A 9647-nucleotide genomic window follows, 5' to 3' on the forward strand; every position below is an offset into this window, starting at 1 on the left:
TGGACCCTCTTCCTGCGCTACTTCCTCTTATGCCCCTTGAGCCAGACTCTCTGCCCTGCCCTCTGCCTGAAACGCTTTATGAGGTTTCCTGCTGCCGCTGTGCCATGACTTTATATTCAGATTCTGATTTCTACACTTGGTAGATGAAAACAGTATTTTCTGTAATATATAGGAATTGTACAGTATATATATATATATATATATATATATATATATATATATATATATAGGACAAGTATAGAAATTGTTTATATATATAGCACTTTTTTTTAAGACTTTTATGCTATACACCTGCACCAGGTATTTTTGTCTCTCAGGATAAGACGGATGTGATATACACACTATCAGAAGGGTCCACTCCAAGTATAGAAATTGTCTATATATATAGCACTTTTTTTAAAGACTTTTATGCTATACACCTGCACCAGGTATTTTTGTCTCTCAGGATAAGACGGATGTGATATACACACATCAGAAGTATAGGACTTGTATATCTGTACAGCATGTTTTTGTTCCGTGCACCCTTTGCTGTCCTATGCCTAATCTATCTGTTAGGATAGGGACAGGGAAAAACAAGGACAGGTGAGCCCTGAAGCTGGCACCCGCCCCACTGTCCCTACCTGTTTGCCTCAGAAGCTCTAATAGCAACGGACAACTGGACGGCAGTCCCCGATCTAACTGAGTGGAACACAGAACAAAACAAGACAATACACAACACAATAAAGGGAAAGTCAGGAGTCCAAGTCAAAACCAACCGAGCAGCAAAGTACAAAATTGTGTCCAGAGGGGTAGTCAAAGGGTTAATAGCCGAAGTCAGGTAACCAGAGAATAAATGCAGGAAAGCGCTAGGTCAAGTAAACTAGGAGCTAGATACTATCGCAGGCAGGAACATGATGCAAATGCTGGTACTTATGCAACCTGTAGTCCCAGCCTCAGACTTGATTGGGGCTGAGGCTTTAGGTCCTGCACAGATACTGACAGCTTACTGGTGAGTCAGCTGTCAGTCAACAATCAGTGAGCACACACAACACCTAAGTTGATCAGCCAGGGGAGTGAAACCCTGGCCTCTGCTAAAACATGGAATAGCAGAGCAGAGTAGGTGAAAAACATGAGAAGCAGTCCAGCTGCTATGGACGCCGTCGTCGCGCCCCCAGCAACCGGCCTGAGCGGTTGTTATGAATGCTTTGGCCGCACACATCTGCGATGCCAGGAGCTCAACGCACGGCTCGAGTCCTAACACTATCTATCGTTCGCCCTCTCTATATTTCTCTCTCAATCACTAGATGTTTATGCTCTCCGCTTTCCTAATCTTTCCTCTCCTTTTCTACAATATGTTCTCAGTAGTCTGTAGTACACAACAGCAGCAGCAGCAGCACCAGCAGCGTTTTGATAATTACGAGCTGTGTGCACTGCAGCCAGTAACAACCTCCTTTCTCTCTCTGTGCAGACTGCGTGGTGCGGTCATGTGACCGCTCCTCTTAAAGCAATACTGACGTCACACAGGGGGTGGCTAGTGCAAGATCCCTGCTGATTGGATGTGTTCCGGGCATCATGGAAAAGCGCTTTTCCCTCCCGGAACACTTCCTGCTTTCTAGAATGGCAGCTGCCATTTTAGAAAGCAAGAAAAAAATAAAAAAAATCTGAGTGGATTTCAAAAAAATCCGAATCCGATTGGACTCGGATTTTTGGAAAAGTCCGAACCGGATCCCCTACCGGCCGAACCGGTTCGCACATCTCTAGTTGCAAGCAGCAAACCGCTCTCCACGGCGTCTCCAGACTCTGTCACGTCTGTCACATGTGCTTAGTGTGAACCTGCTTTCATCTGTGAGAGCACTGTGTTGGGCTGTGAAGACAACCCCCATCTGTGGATGTCGGACCCTCATACCATCCTCATGGAGTCAGTTTCTTACTGTTTATGTAGACACATGCACATTTGTGGCCTGCAGGAGGTCATTTTGCAGGGCTCTGGCAGCTTCTCCTGTTCAGCCTTGCACAAAGGCAGAGGTAGCGGTCCTGCTGCTGGGTAGCGCCTCTAAACACTACGCTAACAGACACAGCAAACCTTCTTGCCACAGCTCGCATTGATGTCCCATCCTGGATAAGCTGCACTACCTGAGCCACTTGTGTGGGTTGTAGAGTCCATCTCATGATACCATGAGTGTGAAAGCACCACCAACATTCAAAAGAGACCAAAACATCAGCCAGAAAGCACAGGTACTGGGAAGTGGTCTGTGGTCCCCACCTGCAGAACCATTCCTTTATTGAATGTGCCTTGTTAATTGCCAATAATTTCCACCTGTTGCCTATTCTATTTGCACAACAGCATGTGAAATTGATTGTCAATCAGTGTTGCTTCCTAAGTGGACATTTTGATTTCACAGAAGTTTTATTCACTTTGAGTTATATTGTGCTGTTTAACCCCTTAACGACATTGGGCGTAAATGTACGCCCCCGCGTCCTGGTACTTAGCGCAAATGGACGTACATTTACGCCCGATGTTTAGCTGTGTGTTCACACACAGGGATTGGGGAAGATGGCCTGCAATAATGTATAGCAGGCCATCGCTGCTTGTCGGCACGGGCGGTGATTAACCCCCCCGTGCCGACGATCGCTGCTATATGCTGATCAATACAGATCAGCATATAGCAGCTAAATTCAGCTTTCCGGGTCATCGGTGACCCGGAAAGCAATTGCGATTGGTGCTGTCCGAGACAGCACCAATCGCCATTAGTGTGCTCCGGGAAGATGGCGCCGATGCCACCCCCAGTACCGGCCGGCCCATCACGGCGATCAAACTGTTAAAAAACAGTGTCGCCGGGTTCTGCACCCCTCAGCTAGGTAGCTGAGGGGTGCAGAACAGGTGAGTGTAGTGTAGTGCACTATACTCACCAGATCTGGGCATCTGGAGCGAAGATCTGCGGTCCGAGGCGTCCTCTTTTCTTCGTCACGTCGCTTCCGGGTTTCGTCGGGTCCGCGTCGTCTAACTTCGGAAATCTTCGTAAATTTTCAGCTCGGCGGGCTTCGGGAGCGTCGCCCTACTGCCCCCTAGCGGCTGATCAGTGAATATTATTCACTGATCAGTTGCTTTGGGTTAAAAAGATTATTTTTTTTTCCCCCCAATTTTTTTAAAAACTTTTTATGCGCCCTAACGCCGCTGAGTGCTGATCAGCATCGCATGTAAGTGCGCCGCTGATCAGCAACTCCTCCTTTTTGGCGTAGGGGCGTTTTTCCCCCCTATATCCTACCGCCACTGTCTGCGGCATTTATCAGCAACTCCTTTCTTGGCGTAGGGATATTTTTTCTTACAGTCAAAAAAAACGTAAAAAACACTACACTACACTACATGAAATAAAGTTTTACACTACACCACTACACCACTACATACCCCATATACCAATCCCCATATAAAAATGTCCCCCAGGGCATTTTTGGTGTCGGACGCATACGTTATTATTGCCTCCGACACCGAAACAGCCAGTGAGGATGAATGGGGGGGATCCTTTTTTCCTCTATTCATCCTCATCATCCAGTGACGTGTCTGGGGGGTAGCGTAGCTTACGCTGCCCCCCAGACACGTCTTTTCCGCCAGTAGCATCTCAGTACGAGATCACGGTATGGCGTGAAATTCTACAAACTCTGTGACAGTACCTCAGGGTACACTTACAGATTTAGGGTAAGTGCACACTGCAGAATAGAGGAGGATAACCCTTTGTGCATTCCGCAGCTGGCACCCACCGGCGGACTAATGCGGGCACATGTTTCCACCCGTGTCATAGACTCCATTCTATGCACGGGCGGATTCCATCGTCCGTCCAAAGAATGAACATGTTCATTCTTTGGACAGAGGGCAGAATCCGCCCGTGCATAGAATGGAGTGTGACACGGGTGGAGACGCACGCCTGCATCAGTCCGCTGGCGGGTGGCAGCTGCGGAATGCACAGAGGGTTATCCTTCCCCATTCCGCAGTGTGCACGTACCCTTACAGTGTATAAAGGAAGGGACACCCAAATCCAGCCCCCAGATGCCCCCAGATGCCCCCCCCCATCCTCGGAATAAGTGGGAAGATCGTTCGGGAACTGATCTTTCCAATGCTGGATAAAGGTTACCACCTGTACGGGGATAACTTTTATACCAGCACCCCCTCTTCCGGTCCCTCGCTGCCCGAGCTACTTTAGCTTGCTGATATCCAAAAATATCAGAAGCAATAATAAAGCCCGAATATTTAGCAGCCATGGAGCGGACCCATCGCTTCTGGATATGAAGGACCCCGTATCGCACCAGGACAACATTTTCCAGGTGACGTCCCCCACACTGGAGAAAGGGAGACCCCAGAAGAAGTGCAGAGTGTGGCGTAACAGGGGGATCAGGAAGGACACCATTTTCCAGTGTGACACCTGTCCTGATCACCCCGGCCTCTGCATACTGGATCGCTCCAAGGCGTACCACACGTCATTGGAGCTCCACATATTCTAAATTCTGTCCCTTATTCCTATTTCAGGGGTCACGTTGATCCAGGGATTATTCTGATCGCCATTATGGAGTCGGGAAGGAATTTTTCCCCAGTGATGAGGCTACTGTCGTCTGCCTTATGAGGTTTTTTTCCCGTCCTCTGGATCAACACAGGTTGAATTTGATGGACACCTGTCATTTTCAACCTTATAAACTAATAATTGGCCCAATACCCCCAAATAAATTAGAATGGTCCCTTTTCCCAAGCTAAATAGGTATGGTCGCCATTCCCATTAGAGACTTGCCATGATGCAATTACAAAGCCTCTGTGCTGCAAGGACAGTAGAAACCCCCCACATGTGACCCCATTCTGGAAACTACACCCCATAAGGAATCTAACAAGGGGGGCAGCGGGGATGTGGCCCCCTGGTGACGGGCACATTTGGGACATGAAAATGAAAAAAATTGTATTTTTTATTTTCACGGCACATGTTCTACATATGTGCCCATCACCAGTGGGGTCCATATGCTCACTGCACCCCTTGTTAGATTCCTTATGGGGTGTAGTTTCCAGAATGGGGTCACTTGTGGGGGGTTCTCACTGTCTTGGCAGCAGAGGAGCTTTGTATTTGCGACATGGCCTCCATCCCAGCCTCTAAATGGTGCTCTGTCCCTTTGGTGGCTTGTCCTGTGCCCATATGGCATATTATGTCCACATGTGGGGTATTTTCGTACTGAGGGGAAATTACCCTACACATTTTGTGTTCATTTCCTTTTTTAACCCCTTGTGGAAATGGAAAAAAAATCAACATTTAGTGTAGTCTTGTCTTAATTTTTTAATTTTCACAAGGGGTTAAAATATATAAAAAAAAATATGTGTAGAGCAAATGTGTAGAGTATGAAAATACCCCACATGTGGATATAAAGCGCCATGCGGGTTCAGGGTAAGCCTCCAAAGGGAAGGAGCGCCATTTGGAGGCTGGATTTGGCTGGAATGGATTTCGAGGGCCATGTTGCGTTTAAAAGGCCTCTGTGTTGCCAAGACAGTTGAACTCACCCACAAATGACCCCATTATGGAAACTACACCCCTTAAGGAATGTAACAAGGGGTGTAGTGAGCATATGGACCCCACTGGTGACGGGTACAAATGTGGAACAATGTGGCGTGAAAATGAAATATTACACACCTCAAGGAACCTAACAAGGGGTGTAGTGAGCAAATGGACCCCTTGATGATGGGCACATTTGTACTGTGAAAGTGAAAAAATGAAATTTTTCACTTTCACGTCACATTGTTCCACATTTGTGCCCGTCACCAGTGGGGTCCATATGCTCACTGCCCCCCTTGTTAGATTCCTTGAGGGGTGTAGTTTCCAGAATGGGGTCACTTGTGGGGGGTTTCCAGTGTCTTGGCAGCACGAGGGCTCTGTGAATGCGACGTGGCCCATGAAATCCATTCCAGTGAAATCCAGCTTCCAAAAGCCAATTGGCGCTCCTTCCCTTTGGAGGCCTGTCCTGCGCCCGCTTGGCACTTTATGTCCACATGTGGGGTATTTCCGTACTCAGGAGAAACTGCGCTATACGTTTGGTGTTTTTTTTTCTTTTATCCCCTTGTAAAAATGAAAAATTGAAGGCTAGAACAACGTTTTAGTGTAAAAAATAGAATTTTTCCTTTTTTCCACCACATTGTTCTAAAAATCTGTGAAGCACCTGTGGGGTCCAGATGCTCACCGCACCCCTTGTTACATTCCTCGAGGGGTGTAGTTTTCTAAATGGTGTCCCTTTAGGGGTGTTTTTTATGTTTTGGCACCCCAGAGCCTCTGCCAACCTGAAGTGGTACGGTCAAAAATGACCAAGTATAACAGAGGCATTGAAATGCACTAGGCGCTCCTTTATATCTGAGGCTTGTGGTTGTGTCAAATAGCGCAATAGGGCCACATATGGGGTATTTCTATAAACTGCAGAAACAGGGCAATCAATATTGGGGTGCATTTCTCTGGTAATAGGTTTATAATTATGAAAAATATTGGATTACAATAAAATCTCTGCACAGAAAATTAAGATTTTCAAATTTCTTACACACTTAGCTTTTATTTCTGTGACTCCCCTAAAGGGTTAATAAACTTTCTGGATGTGTTTTTGCACAGTTTGTGGGGTACAGTTTCTGAAATGGGGTGCTTTGTTGGGCTTTCTAACATACAGTCCCCTCAAATACACTTGGGGGCTATGTTCACACTACGTAAGTTTCCGGACGTAGCGCGTTCGGTGAATAAGCGGCCGGAGACTTACGTAGTTTGCGTACAATGTAAAGTATACGATCTACGGCTACCGTAGATCTTCACACTACCTAAGAACTTACGCCCGGATCATACGCGGCGCCGTAAAAAAGTAACCAGACCATTGAGGACGAAAATGCTGTAACTTTCGCCTGTATCGTAACATGCGGTCCCGTACATAGTGGTGATTTCCTCATTTTTGCACTTTTCTTTGCCGATCCAAAAGCTTCTGTGGGGTGTCCGGGGCTAGCCGAATATTTCCAAGTAAAAGAGCGCTGTCAGATCGCTACGTAGGGCGCTCGGGAAGCGTAAGTAGACTACGGGCGTAAGTTTGCGCTCCATATGTAGCCGGCCGCAAGTAGCGTAAATCCCCCGCCAGAGTTTAACACGTATATGTCCGGCCGCGAAAATATGCGGCCGGACATATACGTAGTGTGAACATATTATACAAAGACAAATCCAAAAAAGGATCAAAAAAATGCAGGACAATCCAAAATAAATATAATTATATTTCTTTATTAACCCATAGCTGCACCAGGACGTTATTTAACGTCCTCGTGCCGCTATGGGAGTTCAGAGGGGGGTCGCGCGGCGACCACCCTCTGAACTGCCGCGATCCCGGGTGCCGCGTGTAGCCCGGGCTCGCGGCTATTAGCGGGCACGGTCCGATCGCCGTGCCCGCTAATTAAGTACTTAGAAGCAGCTGTCAAAGTTGACAGCTGCTTCTAAATACTTGCGGTTATACATCCCTGGTGGTCTAGTGGGGGGATCGCCCCCCTGCGGCGCGATTGCGGGGGGGCGATCCCTGCATCCATACCGGGCCGGGGTCTGCTCCGTAATGGCGCTGATCCCGGCTCGGCATTCTATTGCTTTTGGCTGCAGCAGCCAAAAGTAATAGAACACCGATCTCATGGATTCATGCAGTATAACTATACTGCATGGATCTCTATGAGAGATCAGAGTGCATATACTAGAAGCCCCCCAGGGTATATAACCCTAACCCCAGGGGGAATAACCCTAACCCCAGGGGGGCTTCTAGTATATGTCTAAAGTAAAAGAAAAAAGTATTTTTAATAACACAAAATCCCCTCCCCTAATAAAAGTCTGAATCACCCCCCTTTCCCCATTTTATAAATAAAAATAAATAAATTAATTAATAAACAAACATGTTTGCTATCGCCGCGTGCGTAATCGCCCGAACTATTAATTAATCACATTCCTGATCTCACACGGTAAACGGCGTCAGCGCAAAAAAATCCCAAAGTGCAAAATTGCGCATTTTTGGTCGCATCAAATCCAGAATAATTGTAATAAAAAGCGATCAAAAAGTCATATATGCGCAATCAAGGTACCGATAGAAAGATCACATCATGGCGCAAAAAATGACACCTCACACAGACCCATAGACCAAAGGATAAAAGCGCTATAAGCCCGGGAATGGAGCGATTTTAAGGAACGTATATTGGTTAACAACGGTTTGAATTTTATACAGGCCATCAGATACAATATAAGTTATACATGTTACATATCGTTTTAATCGTAACGACTTGAGGAACATGCATAACAAGTCAGTTTTACCCCAGGGCGAATGGCGTAAAAACACATTTCCCCCAAATAAAAGAAATGCGTTTTTTTTTTCAATTTCACCACACATATAATTTTTTTCTGGTTTCCCGGCACATTTTAGGCAAAAATTACATCTGCCTTAGCAAAGTACAATTAGTTGCGCAAAAAATAAGGGCTCATTTGGGTCTCTAGGTGGAAAAATGCAGGCGCTATGGCCTTATATACACGAGGAGGGAAAAACGAAAACGCAAAAATGAAAACTGGCTGTGTCCCCTAAGGGTTAAAGTAGAATTAAATTTAAAATACATACAGAAAAAATAATAAATAAAAAGCACAAAGCGAGCCACGCGAAACGTGCGTAGGGTGAGTAGGTGTGTGGGACTTGTTGCAGTATACGCATCCTCCTAGTTTGTATGTCCGTTTGGTATATACTTGTTGGTGATTTCACCTTTATAGTTGCTTACTTAGCAAATTGCAGCGTTAAATAGGTTGTTTACCTTATGCACTTTATTCTTTGCTGCTAATTAAATACTATTACACTTTTTTTACTCAATGGAAGGTGCTTATACTGCCACGATTATATTAATTTAATTAAACTTTCAATGCATGTGCAATATATGACTTCATAAAACATTGTTGTATGTCCCATCACCGTTCTATGTATTCTGTGTTAATTCATTCCCCCAACTTTTGTGCTTTTTATTTATTATTTTTTCTGTATGTATTTTAAATTTAATTCTACTTTAATAAAGAAATATAATTATATTTATTTTGGATTGTCCTGCATTTTTTTGATCCTTTTTTGGATTTGTCTTTGTATAATACATTTTTGTGTGCGTTTAGGACTGTAATTATTTTGGGGTATTTCTTGTTTGGGTAGTGTGAACATAGCCTAAACCTGAACAGGTCCCTAAAAATATCTGATTTTGAAATTTTACTGAAAATTTGGAAAATTGCTGCTAATGTTTTAAGCCAATTTTCGTTTTTGCACTTTTGCTTTTTCCATTTTATGTTTAAAAGTCCATAGCGCTTGCATTTTTTCACCTAGAGACTTATTTGAGTGCTTATTTTTTGCTAAACCAATTGTACTTTGCAATGACAGGCATTATTTTTCCATAAAATATGCTGCGAAACCGGAAAAAAATCATTTGCGCTGTCAAATTGAAAAAAAACCCCGAATTTGTTTTGATTTCGGGGAGTTTTGCATTTACGCTGTTCGCCCTATGGTAAAACTGACTGGTTATGCATGTTCCTCAAGTCGTTACGATTACAACGATATGTAACATGTATAACTTTTATATTATGTGATGGCTTTTAAAAAATTCAAACCATTGTTAACAAACATACGTTCCTTAA

This window comes from Dendropsophus ebraccatus, chromosome 10, assembly GCF_027789765.1.
Source record: "Dendropsophus ebraccatus isolate aDenEbr1 chromosome 10, aDenEbr1.pat, whole genome shotgun sequence".
NCBI classification, from domain to species: Eukaryota; Metazoa; Chordata; class Amphibia; order Anura; family Hylidae; genus Dendropsophus; species Dendropsophus ebraccatus.